The sequence below is a fragment of the Rattus rattus genome, chromosome 6, assembly GCF_011064425.1.
Source record: "Rattus rattus isolate New Zealand chromosome 6, Rrattus_CSIRO_v1, whole genome shotgun sequence".
Classification (NCBI taxonomy): Eukaryota; Metazoa; Chordata; class Mammalia; order Rodentia; family Muridae; genus Rattus; species Rattus rattus.
This window is the reverse complement of record NC_046159.1, coordinates 26,878,004-26,901,774: the sequence shown is the minus strand read 5'-3', so window position 1 is coordinate 26,901,774 and position 23,771 is coordinate 26,878,004. Positions and strand designations below refer to the sequence as shown.

The 23,771-nt window shown below is 42.8% G+C and overlaps 1 protein-coding gene and 1 long non-coding RNA gene across 9 annotated transcripts in view; one reads left to right on the top strand and one right to left on the bottom strand.

Annotated features, from left to right (window-relative positions):
• The window catches only part of Erc1 (ELKS/RAB6-interacting/CAST family member 1), a 286,731-nt gene extending 272,589 nt beyond the window's left edge, over positions 1-14,142 (bottom strand). For all 8 annotated transcript variants that reach the window (XM_032905794.1, XM_032905787.1, XM_032905789.1 and 5 more), the window contains exon 1: positions 13,878-14,142. The gene's annotated coding sequence lies outside the window, so the exon portion shown is untranslated. The remainder of the gene's footprint in view (positions 1-13,877) is intronic.
• A 93-nt stretch (positions 14,143-14,235) lies between these two features.
• LOC116903338 lies at positions 14,236-22,228 on the top strand. Its single transcript, XR_004388271.1, has 3 exons — positions 14,236-14,348; positions 15,308-15,728; positions 21,799-22,228. It is a non-coding gene; the product is annotated as an uncharacterized LOC116903338 (long non-coding RNA).
• The last annotated feature ends 1,543 nt before the right edge of the window (positions 22,229-23,771 follow it).

Genomic DNA, 23,771 nt, shown 5'->3' with positions numbered 1-23,771 from the left:
CAAGACAATGTCTCAAAAAGCAAACAAAAAACAAGGAAGGACTTTGGGGATGGCTCATCACTTGACACAATGCCTGCTAACCTGAGTCCCTGGGATCCACATGGTAGAAAGAACAGCCAAGTATCACGAGTTGCCTTCTCCCCTCCACAAGCTCTCCATGTTTGTCTGTCAGCCTCTCTGTCTCTATTTCTGTCTCTTTCTCCTACACACACACAAATGTAACTTTAAAACAATCATCTAAGAAATGAGAAACAATGGAATTTCATTTAACAATTCAAGACTCCACATCATAAAGAAGTGTTTTACCCAACTTTTAAGTCCAACCAAATTCTAATTTAGGACCTCAACTTCCTTGTATCTTTTGAGGGGTTTCACGTATGTGCATGTATGGGAGTGCTGCTAAATCATGTCTTGACCCACATCTTTCAAAAGTCAGAGAACAACCTCAGGTGTCTGCTCACCTCCCACCCTATCTAAGACCCAGGCAGTGGGATTCTGTTTTGTTTTTGTTTTTGTGTTTTGGAAAACAGGTTCATGTTTAAGCTTTGAGCTTGCTATACAGCTGAGAATAACCTGGAGACCATCATGTCCAGTCCATAAAGTGATGAGCATTAACACGGACCTCAAGCACGCTAGGCAAGCTAGGCAAGCTCTCTACTACGGTGCAACCACAGTCCTGTGTTTACTTCCTATGCTACTAACTGAACCGCAGAGCATCAAGCACACTTAAGCTGTCTACCACCCAGGCCCTTCTTTTTTGTTTTGTTCCTTTTGAGATGGGGTCTCTCTACACAGCCTTGGCTATCCTGGAACTATGTAGACCAGGCTGGCTTTGAACTCATAGAGTTCCACCTACCTCTGCCTCTAAGATTAAAGGTTTATACCACCAGCTCAATACCTCCCTTTCTCTCCCCCCCACCTCCCACCCCCCTGTCTATGAGACAGGTTTCTTTGTTTGCCCTGGTTGTACTAGAACTTGCCCTGTAGACCAGGCTGGCCTTAAACTCAGAGAACTACCTACTTCTGCCTCCCAACTGCTAGGATTAAAGGTATGCAGATTGACTAACGACTTAATAAAACTATTTAAAATGTTTGGCTGTGGTCCTGTTGGATTTTCATCTTAAAATTGTAATCAAACATCATTTTGTAGTATATGTTGATGAGTTTTAGTAAGTCCATACAATTATACAACCATCACAATATTTAAAACACTTCAACTAACACCAAAAAAATCTGCTTATGCCAAGCATGGTAGCACCCGCCTATAAAGCCAGCACTCGGGAGGCTAAGGCACTTCACTCAATCCTCAATCCTATGCATGAATCCCACCACAACTGATTTGACACTTTCCTGTAAATTCATAAATAAAATTAGAAGCCAGTTACTTCTTCATTTGGCTACTTATGTGAAATGTATTAGTAGTTTGCTCCTTTTTATTAGCCATCAGCTCACCTGCTCCCAGATTTTGCCGCTGTGCATACCCCACACACAAATCTGTGGCATGTTTTCATTTCCTCTTTTGTAGACACCCAATTACAAAAGCTAAGGGCATACAGTTAATATGTCTGACTTATTTTCATAATATCTGTAGCATTTAGCAGGGCTGCCAGCCATGCGCAGGAATGCCAGCTCCTCGCATCCTCACCTGCACTACCCCATTCTTTTCATTTTAGCTATTCTCCAAGGGTGTGGGCGTTATCTCACTGTGGTGTCTCGGATCTAGTGACTAATGGTGGGAACAGCTTTCCCAGGTGCTTATTACCACGGCAGTGAAGGCTCTGTTCAAATCTTTTGCTCATATTTTCTTGGCTTGTTTATCTTATTAGTAAGAGTTCCTCATATGTTCGAAATGCAAAAGAGCTTGCATTTAGATGGAGAGATGGCTCAGAAATTTAGAGTGCTTGCTATTCTGCAAGAGGGCCAGAGTTCAGACCTGACCACCTACATCAGGCTGCTCACCACACCTGAACTCCAGCTCCAAAGGATCCAATGATCCTTCTCGTCTCTCTGAGTACTCACAAAACACACACACAAATAAAATAAAGTCTTTAAAAAATAAGAATAATGTTCTAAATAAAAGACACAAGTCCTTTTTCAACTACATGATTCCAAGTATTTTTCTCCCATTTGTCACTTGTTTTGTCTGTTTTTTTTATTTTGTTAGTGACTACACTTTAAGAGTAAAACTTTCATGGTAGAGCGCTTGCCTAGCAAGCGCAAGGCCCTGGGTTCAGTCCCCAGCTCCGAAAAAAAAAAAAAAAGAAAAAAAAAGTAAAACTTTCAATTTGTTCGTTGTTTTTTTTTTGTTTGTTTGTTTGTTTGTTTGTTTTGGGGAAATAGGATCTCTCTGTGTAGTTCTATATACTATAATACTATGTACTATATACTATGTAGTTCTATATATGTAAGTCCTCCAACTTATTATGTAGACCAAGTTAGTCTCAAACTTACAGAGATTCACCTGCCTCTGCCCCACCTTGCTACCCAACCTACCAATCCCTATCTCTGTGCCCCGAGTGCTAGATTAAAGGCATGTACTACCACACCTGGCCAAAAACATCAGATTGTCTTATTTTCTTTTGAGTTATGCTTTCGATCTTGTATCTAGAACACCCTAGCTGGGCATGGATACGCCGGTAGTTCCACTAACTCAAGAAGCTGAAGGGAAGGTCACTTGGACCTAGTAGTTTAGCATTGTCCTGGAAAACTATAGACCCAAGAACCCACCCCCAAACAAAATCCTGGAAGGAAAAAAAGAGCAGCCAGGAATAGAAGCAGCAGGTGAGGAGCAGAACGACTGAGGAGAACAATGACACGCATCTCGGAGTATAATGGCACCTAATACTTTTATGCTGACCTAAAACACTAACTTAAAAATTCTCTCCTCAGAATTTCTCCTGTGAGGTAAAATTTGAGGTTTTTTCTTTGTCTTGCATATAGTGATAATTGTTCTATTACTTTCCCCCATTAGCACCTCTGTCAAAAATTAATCAGCTGGGTATGGTGGCACACATCTTTGATTCCAATGGCTCAGAAGGCAGAGGCAGGTCATCTACACGGAGAGTTCCAGGAGCCACTCTATCTCAAAAATAATTAATAAATAAGTGGCCAAAATGCAATAAGCAGCCAAATGAGACAAACATCTGTGCACCCATGTCTACTGCTGCAGTATGAATAATAGTAAAGATACAAAATCAGCCTAGATGTTCATCAACAGATGAGAAGAAATATATATGTAGTAGGCATCATAAAGAAAGAAATTATGTCATTTTAAGTAAAACAGATAAAACTATGTCCTAGCTGACTTCTCTGTTGCTCTGATAAACACTGACCAAAAGCAACTTGGGAAGGGAAGGGTTGATTTGCCTTACACATCTCAGTTCATCTCTGAGGGAAGCCCAAACGGGAACTAAGTGGGATCCTGGAGACAAGAACTGAAGCAGAAAGCATGGGGGCGCGCTCTCTATGGCTTACTTCTCCTGGCTTGCTCAGCTAAAGCACCCAGGACCTGCTACTCAGGAGCGGCACCACCCACAGTGAGTAGGCAGTGCTCTCCACATCAATCACCAGTCAAGAAAATGCACTCCACGCCAGTATAACAGAAGCATCTTCTCCCTGAAGTTCTCTTTTCCCAGATGACCCTAGCTTGTGTCAGGGTAACAAAGAAGTAACCAGCACAAACTGGATGATACATTGTTATAGAAATAAAAGATGGGGGAGGGCCATCATATGTTTTCTTCCATAGGTAGAAACTGGAAGGGGGAAGTATGGTATATACAGCAGAACACTATTCAGCATTCAAAGTGATCAAACCCCAGCAACTCATAATCAAAAACCTCTCAAAACATCATATCAAGATTCCAGTATAAAAAGATAGGATATATATGATATATATATATATATATAGATATATAGATTGAAAATAGAAAAAAATGAACCAGCCCCTTAACATGCAGTTCCACTGTCTGTGGTTTCAGGTACCAAAAGTAAGATATAATATGATATTATTAAGTGGGAAATTGCAGAAATAAACAGTAAGTTTTAAACCACATGTTATTTGAATAGCATCAAAATATCTCATGCCATCTACTTTACCTTTCCCAGGAATCTATTGAATCCATGCTGTCTATGCTACCTATCCATTAGTCTCTTGGTGGCTTTCTAGATAATGAGATTTACTATCAAGATGCTGAGTACCAGTATCCTTTCCGAAGTACCCCTAACACTATGTCTCCATATCTATGTCATCCGCCTCAATACATTTCATCCCATAGGCACTGTATTGTTTCCCATTATCACAAGAAGGGCTGAATACAAAGCCAAAAGAGTGGTGCAGGCCTGAAGTTGAAATACTTGGGAGACTAAGACAGGAGGATCAAAAGTTCCAGACCAGCCTAGACTACCTAGAGAACTTCTCTCAAAAAAGGGTGTGGGAAGGGGAATAGCTAGGTGTAGTGGTGCATGCCTTTAATTCCAGCACTCATAAGGAGAGGTAGGCAGATCTCTGCGAGTTAGGAAGCTAGTTCTACACAGTGAGTTTCAAGCTAGAAGGGCTACAATAAGACCATGTCTAGCTAGCTGGATAAACAGATAGATGGACAGATGATGGACAGTCAGATGGTCGGATGGTCGGATGGATAAATGGGTAGGTGGGTGGGAGCCAGGGAGGGAGAATGGGTATACAGTTCAATAAGGTAGGTAGGTTACTTAGTTGTCCTCAAACTTAATATACAGTCCAATGTGCCCCTAACTCCTATCTCAGCTTCTTAAACGCTGGGTTGACAAGTAGGACCTTCTGTCTCACTAGAGAAGAGGCAACCTACAGTATGAGTACCACATAAGTCAGGACAGTGGCTATGTCTTCATAAAATAGGAGTGGACTAGACTGTGATGAGTGCAGAAAGCTTCTAGAATGGTGGCAATGTCCTAATATTTAATCTAGAAGATGATAAGTGTTCCATACTTGGTTAACTATACATTTGTTTTAGATATTTTTCTAAATATCTATACTTAGATATAAATATAGTATCTTTGATATATTTATATATTATATATGATATAGTATATCATGTATTATACATGTGGGTGGGTACAGCTGTGTGTTTGTGTGAGTGCACATGTGTGTGCATGCATCTAGACCAGGGGTCATTTTAGGTATCATTCCTCAAGAGCCTTATAATTTGAGACAAGTCTTTCATTTGGCCTGGAGCTCACAAACTAGGCTAAGCTGACTAGACAGCTAGCCCCAGGGATTGGCCACCATGCTTGGCTTTCTCACATGGGTTCCAGTGCTGCAGCTGAGGTGTTCATGCTGTACAACAAGCACTTTACCTACTGAGCTACTTCTCTAGTTCATATTTTTCTATCTTAATGGGCAAATTATATTACACATTAAAATGAAATTTAAAGTCTAAACCCTTATTTTCCAAAATTGCTTTACAATATGATCACAAATGTTAAACTTAAGGCATTTCCCACAGAACACTGGTTAATTCCAAATGAAAGGGCTTTCAGATAAACAATAGCAATGGGGGAAATTAAGGTAATATATTCAGGGAATGGTAAGGTGAAACTGTTTATTCATACATAGTATACCACAATAAAACTAGAAAAAATGCAGGGGATTAATGTTACTAGTTGGCGAACCACTAACAATGACAGTTTAATGACTACCGGATTATTTTGGTGGTACACACTTAGAATATAATCCCAATACTAGGAGTGCTGAGGCAAAGAGACTGCAAGTTCAAGGCTTGCCAAGGTTACACAGTGAGACTCTACCGCAGAAAATGAAATAAAATTAAACAGTCATCCTTCTAAAGCATACTTGGTAACGTGTTCTAATTAAAAGTTCATAGCTTCCCTTGGGGGGAGGGGCTCACACCTTTAATTCCAGCCCTTGGGAGCTGAGGCAGGTGGATCTCTTAGTTCCAGGCCTGAGCTATGTAATGAGTTCAAAACCATCCTGGAAGACAGAACAAAACCTTGTCTCGAAAGAAAGAAAGAAAGAAAGAAAGAAAGAAAGAAAGAAGGAAGGAAGGAAGGAAGGAAGGAAGGAAGGAAGGAAGGAAGGAAGGAAGGAAGAGAGAAAGGAGGGAGGGAAGGAGGGAGGGGGGAGGGAGGGAGGGGTGCAAGTGTGCACAACCATGAAGTCTGCTGTGGCAGGCAGTTTCCACCACGGATATTTTCTACCTCTAGGTATTCATGGCATTATGAAATACCATCTTGTGTTTGTTGGATCCAAACACAATCATCTAATATACAAAATACCGCAAAAGTGAGAGCACATCATTTACAAGATTAAGTTTTAAGACACTGGCTAATATTTCCCCAGTTCCCTCCAGAGCTCTTGATCTAAGGAATACAAGGTGCCACTGTTGTAAGTGCCCACATAAAGCCACGCAGGGAGCCATATGGCAGTGAACAGCCAACAAAAGCCTGAAGCCCACCCCAGCCGTTCGTGGAAGCCTGGAAGCAGATCTTTCTCCACTGAAGCTCTGAGATCACAGCATCCTCAGTCAACATCTCCACAGCCTTACTGATGACCCTGACTCAGAGGCATCGAACACAACCAGACTGACACAGAAACTATCAGAGGAGAAACGTTTATTTTAAATTTGGTGGTCATTTGTCACGTAGCAACAGACCACAGGTACAGCTGCTAAAGGATTAAATACAAGGACAGAAAACAGCCACTGGCCATATTCCTGTGCTATTTTCAGTCTCAGTGAAATCAGATGACACTGAAGGAAAAGAAACCACAGGTGAAAAGATGTAAGAATACAATAAATGTAGACAGCTCTTCTCAAGAAGTTTGGCTCTAAAGCTGGGGGTGGTGGTTCCAGACTGGAATCCCTAAATTTGGATAGAGTAGGTAGGAGGATCAAGAACTCAAGGTCACAGTGAACTTGAGGACAGACAGACTGGGCTTCATGAAACCCTGACTAAAATAAAATAAAATAAAATAACCAAGCAATAACAAAGTTTGGCTACGGAGCTGAAAGCATCTTAGAACAATAAAATATGGAGTTGTGGAATTTCTCAAGAAGAAAGTTAAGTTAAGAAATGGTAAGAAGGGCTGGAGAGATGGCTCAGAGGTTAAGAGCACTGTCTGCTCTTCCAAAGGCCCTGAGTTCAATTCCCAGCAACCACATGGTGGCTCACAACCATCTATAATGAGATCTGGTTCTCTTCTGGCCTGCAGGCCTACATGGAGGCAGAAAGCTGTATGATCTATACATAATAAATAAATAAATATTAAAAAAAATGGTAAGAAGCCAATAGAGACTTCATTGAGAAGTCTGACAAAGCCTTCTTTCTGCCTTAACTGAAAACTGGCTTTCCAAGCAGGACACCTCTTGTCACAGCCCTTTTTCAGTCTCCCATGCTATACCCAATAATGAGAAATGGTCTCACCAGGCCGTTATTCCTGAACCCTCATGAAGATCCTTACTGTGCTTCTCATGCTGTTCAGTCAACATAGCCTTCTACTCTGCCCTCCTCACTGACTGCTAACAACCATCTCAGGATGCATAGGCACCAACCGGACAGTGGTCACTATGCTCTACACCACCACTCCTGCACCAGTGCTGCTTGGTTCAACACACACATGAATGGGTCCTTTAACATCAGCTCTTGAAACTCTCCGTCCTCAGTAAGCAACTCTGTTTTCTGGCTTCATCCATTCAATCGCTTGTGAATTCATTTACTTGTACTATTACCCATTCATTCATCAAATATAGTAACCACCTATTATTTGCTCAGCAGAGAACATATGACAGATAGTACTGTCCTAATGAAATATAGGATTTTTTTTCATATGTTCCACAAAGACAGCATGAAAAGATGTAACTGAAATCCAGTATATGACAACCACATTCTTTTATTCATCAGTCAAGTAACCAGATCATTCTATAAAACTGGTATTGTCTGGTGTGATTCTGGTGTAGAACCATAGTGATAGCTATTTCCCTTGAAACGGTTCAAAACTATCTATTAAGAGAATCTATTCTAGGGGTTGGGGATTTAGCTCAGTGGTAGAGTGCTTGCCTAGCAAGCGCAAGGCCCTGGGTTCGGTCCCCAGCTCCGAAAAAAAGAAAAGAAAAAAGAAAAAAAAAAGAGAATCTATTCTAAAATAAAGCCAGAGTTCATCATGAGACCAGAAAAATGAAATATTTCTTAATGCAATTTTAAAATGACTAAATAGCATCTAATTGTACAGAATTTTACTGGTAGGAAAAACAAAAACTAGACGTGGTAATGCATGCCTGAAACCCCAGCCCTCTGTAGGTGGAAGCAGAAGGGTTGCCCCTTGGTCCAGAGAGTTAGAGTCCTTGACACACACACCAGCACCCACAGGGCAGCTCACAGCCATCACAACTCCAGTCCCAAGAGATGAAATGCTCCAGACACCTCAGGCACCATGCACACTTGTAGTGCTCAGAGGGCACAAGCACAAGAGTAGGCAAAATACCCATATACATACAATGGAATAACGTGGGTTTATTTTTAATTTTTAACAAAGAAAAAGAGAAATAGTGATTGCCTTCATAACCATTAAGATGGAATGGAAGAAACTGTTCCCTGAGTTCTTGCTGTGACACAGTTACTATATGAATAAAAATAAAAATCACAGACCTCCTTTGTTCATTTTTAGCTTTTCTAATCAATTCAGGCAAGCAAAAGAACTGAATGATGCTTGTCCCTGTCTCACCTACTTCACACCATGACACTGAGTCATCGCCATTACTAGACATCACAGTCAAGCGGAGTTCTCTTATCAAACACACTGGCACATTTAACAATGACAGAGTTGGTCGTTTCTCTCCCTCCTGTAGACTATCGTGACTTTCTGGTCCTCCTCTCATTCGGTGACTCCTCTGTCAGTTCCACTGCAGTTCTCCAGAATATCTTGCAGGTTTTGGTAAGATAAGGGCCACAAAGATGGAGCTGTTTGTCGGTGAGCTATTGCACCCCCAATGCCTAAGGAGCACCTAAAATCATTCTCACTTCAGGACAGGATGAATATATAAATGAACCAGTCCCCAAAGCTCAGAGGCTAGATCCCTCCTCTATCCAGATAAACTCATTCCCTGATGCTCTCAACATGCCACGATTTTAAAGATGAGAATACCTTACTTTTCCCGCATATCTCCCCTGAACTTCCAGAATTCCCCCAAACATGCTTCAACTGCTGTCTCTACCTTTGTTCAAGTTGTTCAAGCAAAAATCTCACTTATTAAGATGCCTGCACCCCAAATTCAATCACTACAACTTATCTAGCCTCAAAATATACTCAAAAATCCAAGCACTTCTCAGCAGAATGGTCAGAGCCATTCACATCTGAAACGCCATCGCACAATCTCTGTCTCCTGTGTTTATTTCTATCTCCCACCCTGCCCTAAGGTCCCACAAAGTCAGAGTGGGACATGGTTCCCTTACTTTACTCATTATATCCACTGGTCTACAAGCTTCTTGCTCCTATCACCATGCCTTCCTTCCCTGCTACTGTGTCTTCCCCACCATGATCAACTGTATCCTCTGAAACTAGAAGGCAAATCCTTTCTCCTAGAAGCTAATTTTGCCAGGATGTTTAACACAGCACAAGAAAAGAAACTAAAACAACATTTATTAACATCCAATGTGTAATTTATTCATTTACCTATTTTATCATATGCCTCCTCAACTAAAATAAATGTTCCATGAGATTTCAATTTTTATACTAAAAAGACACTTTATAGTCTCATATATGTCATGTATATGTGTGTATGTGTGTGTGTATATATATATATGAATTATTTACATATTTTATGTATACAAATATACTGTAGTTGTCTTCAGACCCACCAGAAGAGGGATCCAGATCCCCTTACAGATGGCTATAAGCCACCATGTGCTTGTTAGGAATTAAACTTAAGACCTCTGGAAGAGCACTGAACCTTGAACTACTGAACCATCTCTCCAGACCCTGAGATTTCAAATTTTTCTCTGCTTTGTCCCCTACTAAAATTCTAGCACCTAAAACACTTGTACATGTTCTGTGTGTGTGTGTGTGTGTGTAATAATTATTTATTTTGTATTTGTGTGTGCACCGGTGCATGTGTGCATGTGAGCATGTGGAGGCCAGATGACAACTTGTAGGATTCAGTTCTCTCCTTCTACTCGAGTATTCAACGTGGCAGCAACTGCCTGTACCTACTGAGACATCTCCCAGCCTTCAACATGGGGATCTTAACTGAATGACTAAATAATGCTCAAGAAATAAAGTTCAAAAGGTGTTAACAAACAAGCTAATTATGTGTCAAAACTGTTTAACTACATAACTTGTTTAGCCATCCTAAGAGGTTAAATACTATTGCTATCATTCTCATTTTTCAGAAAAACTTAGGCAGAGGTTAAAATTCAGAAAGTAAGGCTGGAGAAATGGCTCAACAGCTAAGAGCATTTACTCTCTTGGAGAGGGGCGGGTTCTGTCCCCAGCAACCACATCAGGAAATTCACAACAGTCTATGTTAGCTCCAGGAGAGCCAATGCCCTCTGGCCCTCTGCATACATGTGGTATACATAAACTCACATATATACATACATAAAAATGTATCTTATTACTTTAGTCCCAGCACTTGGGAGGCAAAGGCAGGAGAATCTGAAGTTCAGAGCCAACCTAATCTACAGAACTAGTTCCAGGACAGCCAGTGCTATTCAGAGAAACCTCGTCTTGAAAAGAAAAACACCTAAGGTGAAGCAACAGTATGGCCTACACTGTCCAATGGCACGGCCAGGATTAGACACTCTAGACATGGAAAACCTCAAGCGCCATACAACTCAATTATATTCCACATAATCATGGCCCATCGCTCTCAAAATAGCTGATGGGTCCCCTGCTTTCTCCATTAGTGTCTCTGCTATCTTATGCATAAAACACATTTAACAACTCTCATATCCTTCCTACAGAATAAAACAGCAGCTGTTTCTCTGAGAACCTTCACTTTTAAATTTCTAATTTGATGCTGACTTACAGGACTGACATAGTACTACTCTACGACTTTAGCAATGAAGAAAAGCTTCAGTGGACTCAACAAGTATAGTATAGGGAATAAGAGGCAAACACCCTTAATTTTTTTTTTTTTCTTTTTTTTGGAGCTGGGGACCGAACCCAGGGCCTTGCGCTCGCTAGGCAGGCGCTCTACCGCTGAGCTAAATCCCCAACCCCCCTTAATTTTTTAAAAAAGACAATTCTACACTGTAGCTCAGTAAGAGCTAGAACTCACTATGTAACCCAGGCTAGCTTGAAACTCGAGGCAATCTCAGCCTCCTAAGGGCTGGAATTACGAGTGTGAGCCACCACATTCAAGGAGCAGCAAGACATTTAAGATTTACTTTCTTCTCAGGAAACGTGAGTGATGTGATGGGTGCAGGGGCCGGAGGAGCCCGGGAGAGAAGTCATCACCCAGAGCAGCTATAACTTGATCTAAACACTTGATCAATTAACTGTCTTTGCCTCCACTTCCTATTAGTCTCTACAAGTATTAAACTACTCTATAGTTTTTTATAGTAGATCAGAGTCTGTTCATGAAATTAACCTGAAAAATAGTGATCTCCAACTACTGAACCTAACCTATGTATTTCTCTCTTGAGTTACAGAAAAGATTCCCCTGGCCACTTCCCCAAATAAATTAGGTAAGTGTTAGGAAAGTCACTGTTTAAATTTGATTTTATAGCAGTTTCTCTTCTTCTATAGGTGAACTATTGAGAGCCGTGCCTCTCATTATAGTATAATATATATCCATCAAAGGACCTGTTTTCTCAACAAGAAATAGCTTAAGTCATAAATGATAAGACATGTGACTACTATAAGCTAATAGAAAGCAAGAATCCAAAAAAGTTTAAGTTTATTGTGCTAAAGTGTAAAATGCTGACAGACACTGTTTGTCTTAGTAACAGCTCCCAACAAAGTAAGATACATGCTCCCACAGGGTACCAGAAGAACTTTTTTTTTTCTTTTCTTTTTTTCGGAGCTGGGGACCGAACCCAGGGCCTTGCACTTGCTAGGCAAGTGCTCTACCACTGAGCTAAATCCCCAACCCCCAGAAGAACATTTTAAAATCACTTGACTCTGACAAAATTCCTTAGAAATGGAGTTACTTACATAAAGAAGAAAATTCTATTTCATTTTTTTAAGATTGATTTACTTTATTTATATAAGTACACTGTGTCTTCAGGCACATCAGAAGAAAGCATCAGATCCCCATTGCAGATGGTTGTGAGCCACCATGTGATTGCTGAGAATTGAACTCATGACCTCTGGAAGAACAGTCTGTGTTCTTAACCACTGAGCCACCTCTCCAGTCCTCTATTTCATTTTTTAATGTTTAGTAAAGACTGAAATAAAGCCAGGTGTGGTGGCACATGCCATTAATCCTAGCACTTGGGAGGCAGAAGCAATGTGAAGCCAGCCTGGTCTGCAGAGCACGTTCCAAGACAGCCAGAGGTACATTGAGAAATCCTGTCTCGAAAAACAACAAAACAAAAGAAGGAAAAAAAAAGACAACAATAAGTACACCTGAAAATAAAAAATAAATAAATAAATAAAGGCAATCTTCAAGAAAGCCAGGCATGGTAGGTCATGTCTAATCTCAGCACTTGGAAGGCTGAGAGAAAAGAATAACAATAAATTGGAGGCCAGCCTGGGGATAGAATGAGCCCTTACCTTTAAAAAACAAAACAAAGCAAACAAACAAACAAACAAAAACCCGAAAAATAGGGACATCCAGATAACTCAGCAGATAAAAGTGCTTATGGCCCAAGTCTAATAAGCAAAGTTTGATCCTTGCCATCCATAGTGGGAGAACCAAGTCCCAAAAGCTTTGACCTTTGACCTCAAGGAGGAAGGGAGTGATCCAGCCTGTGTGTGCGCCCCGCACACAAAATACATTTTTTAAATCCCAAAGTAATCACCTCCAGTGAATAGATGAACACAAAATATATCAAGGTCTATTGAAAAACAAGGTGCACTTTAAACGCTTAAGCAATTTTCATACAATCACCTTCCAACAGAACTGTTCACAGTTCACTCAAAGCAATCGACCACAACCACCTGCAACTATTACTCTGAAATACGCCTGGCAAAGAAACTACATGAGTCCCGGGCCTTTTCTTAAGGGGTCAACTCAAAAACTAAAAGTAGTACAAAGAGATACAGCACAAGAGCCGGGATGGGAGGAAAGGGGGGAAGGAGGCAAGAAAAAGAAAAAGCAGATAACACGTTTGAGGAGCTAACAGTAATGAGACACACTCCCTCATGGTTGGTTGCTATAGAATGAAGTTGTCTAAACACCAACATCTTCCTTCTTGTGTGTAAAAACCTCATTCACTCTCGCTCACAATTTACCTACCCCAAGTCAACGTAAAGGGATTCTCTTCCCTCAGCGAATTCTACTCATCTGGCCAAGAAAAGAATCAAAACCCTAAGTGGCAACCCTAATATCTGCTGCAGTAGCCCCTCCAGCTACCTCCCAGGCAACATCCATGCCTCATTTTTCATCTGAAATACAACCTTTCCTCTTCTATCTCACCAGGTCCAAAATAATAAGATCATCTTAAACATTTTACATCCGATCCACCTCGGCCGCACCCCAACTCCAGGGCTCCCCAATATCCCCACATCATGCCTCCCATCCCCAGCTCTAGAAGCCCCCCACCTCCCACCTCCAGCAGAGATCCCTACCGCCAGCGCCTTCGCTCCCGCCCAATCCGGGAGCTCCGCAGGGCGCGGCCGCCGGTGGGCTCGGGTGCGCTGGGGCGGGGTCCGCCCTCCCGACCTCCCCATCTTCCTCCCCACCCCCGGCCCAAAAAGGAGGGGAGGGGTCCCAAAGCCTCACCTACGGCTCCGCCCCTCCCCAGGGGCACTCTGCCCTGCCCAGCCAGGGCCGGGAGCGCAGAGCCCGGTCGGAAACGACAAATGCCTCGGCGCCTGCGACCGCCGGGCAGTTCGAGGTTCCGCCTGACGCGGGAGCGGCTGCCGACTCGGCCGCCTTACTCTCCTCGGGCCCGCCGCTGCCGCTGCCGTTGCTGCTTCTGCTTCCCGGACAGCCTGCTGCCGACACTACCACAGCCGCCACCACCGCCGCCGCCGCCACAGCCACAGCACGACCGGCGCCCGCGACGTCACTACGCCCCGCCCCCCGCGCACACCTAGCCCCGCCCCCTGTCGCCCGCGCGGCGCCCTTGCCCCGCCTCTCGCTCTCGCGGGCCGCCGGGCTTTCCCTCGTCCCACTGGGAAGCGCCCTGCGACGCGGCTCAACGGGACCGCGCGGCAGGATCGAGAAGTGCGGCACTTCGAGGCCGCTAAGGTAACTGGGTGCCGAGGCAGAGTTGCGCCACACGTGGCGCCGCCCCTCACATACACACACCCACAGCCGAGTGTCCACGGGGAGCACGGGCCGCGATATGGAGCGAGGAAGGTGCGAACGAGGAGGGGCGGCGTCTGACTCCTCCTGCTTGCCGTAGGACGTGGACTGCTGGAAGCCCCAGGAGTGGAGTGGCCTTTCCCAAACCTGGAGTCGCCCCGCCCCCTCCTTGGCAAGCCCGTTACCCGAACCCTGGGACGGCCGCCACCTTAGGAAATAACTCAGGGCTTGTCATTAGAGCCACGGCTGCCTGGACACCCTTTGTCCAAGAGAAGTTAGCTTGCCACTCACCCTTGGCTTTTGCGCTATGAGGCTGCGGAAGGCAATACTCTTGAGTCATCTGGGCTGTCCAAACGGTCATGGTAAAAGACCCTCGCCTCAGTAGGTGGCTTTTTTGCCAGGATCGTTCCAGGGAGGAAGAGTGTGGGCGGAACCTGATGTCCACTTGCAATGCGTGTACTGTGCCAAATGCTTCACCGTGTTACCTTTTTTATTTAGCCCTCACACCAAGCAAGACGAACTATGAAGCAGCTGCTACCTTATTTTAGACAACACAATTTTCTGGTGCCGAACCTCAACCTTTTCCTTTTGTCAAGAGCAGGCAAAAATACAGAGGTGGGGACAACACAGAGTTAGTTACTAATCTTTAAAATGTAGATAAGCTATCTCTAAGCCGAAAATCCAAGGGTGGTGTGAATTATACTCATCCCCATACTTACAGGGTTTATTAAGCTAATTTAAAGTGCCTTTGAGATGAGAGGAGTTAAGACTCATCGGTTTACTTATCCCTAACCTCCAACCATCATAATTAACCAGCTTACACTCTTCACAATCCTATTAACATTCTCGATCCTTCTGCAGAATTCACAGTCATTCACCAAACAGTATGTTGTCCTTTCCAGATTCTCAAAGTATTCTCTTCCAAAATGCACTTGGATCATCACAGTTCCTTGGGCACGCTGAATGGAGTCCCCTTCAGTGCATCTAACATGACAACCAATTGTTAGAGAGTGTGCAACCGCCAGAGAAGAATCTTCAAATATTTCATTTCTGGAGCTGGGAAGATGGCTTAGTGCATAAGATCATTTGCTCTGCAGGCATAAGTTTGAATCCCCAGCACCCTCATAAACCCAGGCATGGCTTCAAGTATCAAACACCAGCACTAGGGAGGGAAGACAGGTTGATCCCAGGCAAAAGATGAACTTCTGATTCAGTGAAAGACCCTGTCTCAAGGCAGCAAGGCAGAGGGCAATAGAGGAAGACACCTGATGTCATACTCTGGCCATTCTTCATGGACCATCTTTCCAGACCCTTCTCTGTGTAGTAAGTAAAGAAGAGCTTGCCTTGCTATAGGTGTCTCTGTTGGGGTTTCTGTTTGTCTGTTTGATGCATGGTCCAGAATGTCCTGGAATTCACAAGAGTAGCTGGTCTGGTCTCCCAGATGATGAGATTGCAAGCAAGCGACACTACATGTGGCACTCTCCTCGGGATTTGAATGTGCTTGGCACCTGGCCCCCTTCCTCTTCTCCAGTTTCTCTCCTTTGGAATGAAGGTATCTGTCCTGTGTGTGCCCCACTTTGTATCCTGGAAACATGTGACTCATCTGCTTCTTAGCTCGAGAGAATCTCGCCTCAGGACGGCCCATCTCAAGTATCACCCATATATAATTTAGATAATAGACACACAGGATGCTTCTTATCTGAAGTGCTGGGACCAGAAGTGAATCAGTTTTTCAATTTGGGGGTGGAAGTAGATAGAGAGATACACTTGAGGTATCTCGAGGACAGAACTCAACTCTAAGCATAAAGTTAATTTATCTCATATAAACTTTTTTCAGCAAATATATCCTGACAAGCATGCTATGCAATAGTTTTTTTGGTTAGTTGGTTTGATTTGGTTTTGGTTTTTCAAGACAGGATTTCTCTGTGTAGCCGTGGCTATCCTGGAACTCACTTTGTAGACCAGGCTAGCCTCAAACCCAGAGATCAGTCTGACTCAGCCTCCCAAGTGCTAGGACTAAAGGCTGCACCGCCACCTCTGGCTCATGCAGTAGTTTTAATTTGCGCTTAAAGCAGGGTTTTATAATGTGAAGGTTTCCACCTTTCAGCTTTTGCAACATTCCACGTTTTTTATTAAGGACATTTAACCTCTCTTTATTTTGTTTGTTTTTGTTTGGGGAATTTTTATTAGGTGGCGCCCTGCCCCGGTGGGAATCTCACTGTATTACCTAAACTGTTCTTGAACCAGTTTCAAATGATACCCTACAAACCCCGAGCCTCCTGAGTGCTGGAACTACAGACTTGTGACACCACACCCCATTTAACCTGTGTTTAGTTAGATCAGATTTTGAATTTAGGGTTCATGTGGATGTAAATGGTCTCTTGGGATAAATAGGATGCATTTTTAAGTCACAGCAGACATAAATCTGAGTGGTCTGGAGACAAAGTTATGTGGGTCGAGTTAAGTTTTTGAAATGGTAATCCTCAAAGAGGTCATCTTCAGTCTGTGTCATGGCAGCACTAACCAACTAATAAAGTCAAGAAGCCTGACTATAATAGCCCATGTTTATAGTTCAAGCACCTGAAGGCTGAAATTTGAGCATGAAGTCAGCCTGTACCATGTACCATGTAATCTCAAAATGAAGTAAAAAGAAGCCAGGAAGTGCCTAAGACACATAAAGGGGGAACATGGATTTGAGAAAACAGTTTGTAAACCATAGCTCTTCCATATCTAGAAGTCAGTAATACAGACAATCCACATTTAAACTGAGGAGAGAATCTGACTAGCTACTTCTCCAAAGATATCCAGAGAGCCAAAAGAACGTGAGAAGTCGCTCGACACATCAGTCAGAATTCACTACAGGCCAGCCAGAGATGGAGAGAAAAAGACAGTCTCAGCGCTCAGGCGGCCGAAGTGGCAAGGGTGCCTTGAGTTTGAATCCAGCTCAAGCTACAGAGTGAGACTCAGTTTCCAGAGCAGTAGAGGATGTAGCTCGGTGGCGCTGTTTATCCCAAAAATGGGAGGAGAAAGGCCACAGAACAAAATCATCATGGCCAAATTCACTAAAGCAAGCTGTTTTATTTGTGTACAGGGGCTGCCTTCCCTGCCCCCCAAGGCAGGGTTTAAGAGGTCAGCATTGGATGTGAGGGAAAGGCTTGTTTTCATAGCTCAGCAGTAGAAGGTTCCCAAAACAGCCAGAGCTACGGGAGCAGAACATTATAACAAGTCAGTCCTAACGGCCTCCTGAAACAGACATGGTTGCAAGGTGAGCATAACAAGGTAGTCACAACAACAGGTCATCAGAACAGGTTGTCATAGGTGGTCACAGAACCTTTTGAAACGAAAGTAGGGTTGCAAGATGGTTATAAACAACTTTTTGAAACAAAGGCATGATTGCTATTTCTGGAGCAGTCAGTACTCAACCTGTTAAGGTTACAGGTGGGACATAGCCCAGTCCTCAAGAAACAAGCTTAATCATAAACAGGAGCGAACCTAGTTTGTTTTTCTCTATAAGATGGCTTTTGAACCTAAGTTGGAGGAAGGTGCTCAACCTGATAAGCTGAGTTTAGTCCCCAGGACCCACATGGGGAAGGAGAGAGCCAGCTCTTTAAAGTTGTCCTCTGACTTCAAGCGCTTCCTGTGCCATGTGTCCACACATATGCACAGCATAAATAAGTATAATAAATACTTAAAAGAATCACTGATCCAGCTGGAGAGATGCCTCAGCAGTTAAGAGTGGTGACTGCTCTTCTAGGGGCCCCGGGTTCAATTCCCAGCATCACCATGGTTGTTTACAACCAATGTAACTCCAGTTCCAGAGGATTAGTCCTCACACAGAGACACCTGAGGTGAAACACCAATGCACAGAAAATAAAAATAAATAAATCATTAAAAAAAAAGAATTACCAATCTTTAAAACTTAAGTTACATTAGCTACATCAAAGAGCAAGTGCTGTAGAAGGTTAGCTAAAGAAGGCATCTCAAATGGTGAACAGAAATAAAATGGTACTCTCGGCTACTGTGGCTCCTAAGACAGGCAAGATCCGCTCGGCTAACCTGGGCAACTTAGACCCTTTCCTAAAATAAAAAGTAAGAATTGGGCTGGGAATTTAGCGAGTGGTAGGATGTTTGCCCTTGAATGCACGGGAACCCAGACTCAATAAGTACCACAAAAAAATATCTTTATCAGTTGTCATTCTTTGGGTTGCTATAAATGCCACAGACTCTCGGGTGGCTTAAAAGGACAGAAATTTACCGCTCCACAGCTCTGGGGCAGAGGAACTAGCTCAATGGATTGATTAGAACACCCGAAACCCTGGGTTCAGTCCCTAGTTCTTCAAACCTCAGAACAGTTCTGAAGTATTGAGAGCCTCTCTGAAACCTGTAGAGGAGCCTTCCTGCCTTTTCCTGGCTTCTGAGGATTCCCTAGAGATTCTTGGCATTCCTTGACTTGCAGTTGCTGATGTCAGCCTCTGCCTCCTTCCTCACTTGCATTCTCCCTCTGGTTGTTGAATGTCTTCTGTGTTTGTTTTGAAAAAGGGTCTGACTGTGTTGCCCAGGCCAGCCCTTGAATGCCTATGCTCAAATAATCTTCACACCTCAACCTCCCAAAAAGTAGGACCTGCAGATGTGGCCTGCTGCCTGCTGCCTGCTGCCTGCTGCCTGCTGCCTGGTTTCTTCTCTTTTTATAAATACCTCCTGTGTGAGTCCGACTCACCCTCTCACCCTGCTCTAGCAACAAGCTGTCTTTTTGTGATCTATCCTCTCCCCCCCACACCTCTAGTTTTGTTTGCTTGCTTTGTGTTGTAGATGAGCTTTTGTTTTGCTTTGCTTCCATTATTATTTGAAGCTAGGTCCTTTTTAAAGTTTTATTTTTAGTTATGCTATAGTAAAAGGCACTGTATTGCTGGGCTAGATAGTTGCCTCTGTGGTTAGGAGTGCTTGTTCTTGTAAAGAACCTGGGTTCTACTCCCGTACCCACGTGGAGGCTCACAACCATTTCTAACTCTAGGTCCAGGGGATACAATGCCCTCTTCTGACCTCCAAAGAACATAGGGCACATACATAGTGCACAGGCATATGTAAAATTATATAATTGTTAACACAGTGTATTATAATTGAGTTTACTAAGCTTATAAGTGTAATTTTTAGAGTTTTTAAAAATAATTTTAAAAGTTTATTTACTTTTATGTATCTGGGTGTTTTGCATGCAGAAAATATCTGCATATATGTATGCTGTATCTGTGGAGGCCAAAGAGGGTATTAGGTCTCCTAGAACTAGATTTGTAGAAGATTGTGAGCCACCATATAGGTGCTAGGAAATGAACCTTGGTCCTCTGGAAGAGCTGTCAACCAAGATTTTCAACTCCGGAGCTGTCTCTCTAGCCTCTGGTTTAAAAAAAAAAAAAAGAAAGAAAGAAATTAATTAAGCTAACTTTTACTGAGGCTTATATTGTGACACACAAATGCATTTCAACAGCAAAGGAAAGAGAAATTATTCCAAGACTTCAGCTCCTATAACTACCCTAGAACAAATTACTCTTCACGGTTTTGTTTTATTTTTTTTCCTCATAAATCTATGCAAGTTTTCAATATTAAAACCTTAATTCTAGGGGGTGGAGGGATCAAATCTCAAGCCAACAAAATGTCATCAGATCTCCTGGATTACCATTCAAGAATAAAATCCACCATAAGCACTGTTCCTGGAAATAGGGCAAAGTGACTCATTAGGAGCTATGCTCATTACAGAATCAGACTGGTACAGCTGATTGACAGCTTCCTCAATGAAACATTCGATCAACAGTGTGCTTAACAGTCAAACTATCCTAACCACTCCACTTCATAGCAAGTAGATTCTGAGTTCGGAACACTCAGTGTTTCATTCATAGATAGAACAAGATACTCATCAATTCAGAGTGACTATGAGGATGACAGTGTGACTATGAGGACGACAGTAAGAAAAGTCAATCAAGTTCACTCTTTTCTCAATTGCTTAAATCCCAGAGTATTTGCAAATAATGCTAACAAGATGCCAACTCTTGAAAGCCTAGATTTCTAGTCCATTCCGGTTAAATATTTTCAGAATATTGCATAGTTTCATCTGTTCATATATTTTGCCACCTGGTTATCTGAGGAAGTTGGGTAGTCCATTCATTTGATCCTGTAAATGACATGGTAAAGGAAAACCAGGAACAGGTGAAATCAGAGGAGATCACGTATGTCTTCGGATTGTAGAACGTGTAAGTCACAAAATGGAAAAGCCACAGTTCTCCTTTGAACCCATGCTTTTACAATGGAAATCAGTGCAGTGACTACTAAAAGTGAATGTTAGGGTGATGACTTAGAGAGCCTGCTTTGACTTGAGTGGTAAATCCTTTTGTGCTGTTCTTAGCAAGCAGGATGTAATACTCCAGTAGAATATAGTTCCTGAAAAGCCTATAGCCTCCATAGAGTTCTCTCAGTCTAAGTCTCCAGGACTCCTCCTGCCATTCCCACAGGAGGCTCAATTCTTTTTCATTTTTTTTTCTTTTCTTTTTTTCGGAGCAGGGGACTGAACCCAGGGCCTTGCGCTTGCTAGGCAAGCGCTCTACCACTGAGCTAAATCCCCAACCCCTCTTTTTCATTTTTGAGACATCCCCATGCCCCTAAAAGAAAATTTAGCCAAGGGACCAGGCCTAGTGGGGACCTGGGGTATAAGATTAGTACATAAACCCACAATGCAACAATGTATTGCCTTAAATTGAGATGGTTTGGGGTTTTTGTTTTTTGTTTGGGGGTGGGGGTTCTCTGTTTTGGTTTGGGTTTGGGTTTGGTGAAGAGCAAACACCATGGTGAGGGATGAAGACATAAGACAACAGAGGTAAGACAGTTCCTGAGACAGCAATACACAAAGAAGCAACCATCTTCTTTTTCCTTTTCTATTTATTTTTCTTTTTTGGTTTCTGTAAACAGTGTTTCTCTTTACAGTCTAGGCTGTCCTAGAACTCCTTCTGTAATCCAGGCTGGCTTCAGAGATTTGTCTGCCCCTGCCTCCCCAGTGCTCCCCACCATCACCCCTTTAGCAATCATTTTTATGAGAAGTCAACTAGTGGAGGGGAGGGGGCTAGATTGCCATTGCAAAACACACCTGTGTGGATTAGAAATCTATTTTTAATAACATTAATAGAGAATGTGTTCTAGAAACTGTAGGTAACTGGGTATAAGGTTCTGAAGACAGTTTAATAGTCCCAGTTGGGTAACCCTGCCAACCTTCAGTGAGGATGAAAGCCTTGTCTGTGGGGAATTTTGGATGATGTTTGCAGAAATATACTGTGAATAAACAGAGTCAGCATTTTCACAAATACTATAAAGTTTCATATAATGGTTTTCTGCATGAATCTTCGTTTCACTGCAGGAGTGGCTTAGAATACCCAAACTGAAGAGAGCTTGCATTCAAGATACCTAACTCCTTCGTAAAGATAATTCATACGATTCAAAATAATTACACCGTCATTAACACCAGGTGTTGGGGTCCACGTGATCTGTAGTTCTTTCCTCAAGCACAAACCTTGACCCAGATGTGGCCCAGTGACTGCAGGCACGAGACCAAGCCCAAGAGGAATGTTCTCTGGAACAAAACAAAGCCAAATGGACAGAGAAATACCAAAGGAAGAACTCAGATAAGAGGAAAGGATATTTATTTGCCGGGAAGTGTGGAAGGAAGAATTCAGATAAGGGTCAAAGATACTGTTTGCTCAAGCTCTGCTTACAATGCTGCTCTGGTAGTCAGGTAAACAATACATAAGCATCAGAAAAATAAAAACTATTCATTCTTGAAATGAACCCAGAGTTTTGTGTCTTTGTCTATCATTCTCCTTTCTGGGACCCCATGATGCCCACAGCCTCTCACTGTGGTGCCCCGTTCTTTCTGCAGTACACAGATAATGGCCCTGGGACGCACAAGCCCGGCATCCATATCTAGAGAGCAGCCACCATTTTCTGTGTCTCTTTTTCCCCCTTGTGTTTTTTTCTCCTTCATTGTTCTTAACTGCTGCTATTGCAGCTGAGTAAGAAACCTGGTCACAGGTTGGACATGGGGTGTGTGCCTTTGATCTCAGTGCTCAGGAAGTGTACATTTTAATCATTAGACAGAGCACTCTGGCAATCAGAATGTTGAAAGCCTTCAGTCTTCTGGGATGAAGAAAACATTGTGCAGGGGTAGCAAACTGGCTCAGCAGACAAAGACGTTACCTCCAAACGTGAGGGCCTGAGCTCTGGCCCCAGGACCCACGTGGTGGTAGAAGAGGAGAACCGACTCCAGAAAGTCGTCCTCTGACCTCCACATGCACAATGTGGCACGCGAATGTATCAAATGTAATTTTTTTTTTGAGATAGTGTCTATATCACTCTCACTGTCCTGGAACTCACTCTGTAGACCAGGCTGGCCTCAAATTCATAGAGATCCATTTGCCTCTGCCTCCCAAGTGCTGGGATTAAAGACATGCACTACCATGTCTATGTTTTGTTTTTTAATCGATTACAATTTATTGTAAAGTTATGAAAGACCAGCAACAGTCAATCTGGACAATACTTGATTGCACCCAGTCGATGGGATGTGGACAGCAGCACTGAGTTACACAATGAGAGCAACACTTCCTTTTCCACCTCCTCGAAAAATATTGATTAGATAAGGCAAAGGACAGGCAGCTGCTGAACAGTGATATTAACAATGCAAGCACCACACATAGGTGTGTGATACACATCATAGGATAAAGGACGGGCAGCTACTGAATGGTGGTATTAACCATGCAAGCACCCAAATTAATTTTCTGTAGTCCTAAGATTGATGATGCACAAGTGGCCTGGTTCTGTTCTCGTTCTCTTTAGAGCTCTAGATTACAGAAATGTTGAATAAAAAAAAAAAAAACTATTTCACACTAGGCATAAATAGCTACACTGATGATTACTGTTCAATTTCTCCTTCCATTATTTCACCTCTTCCAGGCCCGTAAAGTAGGACATAAGCAGTGTGCCGGTCTCCACCAAGATGGCTCAGCAGTTGAGAGCACTGGCTACTTTTCCATAGGACACAAGTTCAGTTCCTAGCACTTACCTGGCAGCTCACATGTGTATAACTCCAGTTCTGAGGACTTTAACACCCTCTTCTGGTTTCTGTGGCTTCCAGGAACAGAAGTAGTGCACCGTCATACATACAAGCAGGATGTGTATGCAAATAAAAATTTTAAATAATAATTAAGAGCATATGCAACTTTTAGAACTCTGCTTAACAAGGTGTCACTAATTTTTCTGGCTTGAAGACCTCCATACCTGACCTCATTAGGTCATTGAAAGAGGTGTGACTTGTTTCTTTCAAAGATTAACATAAGA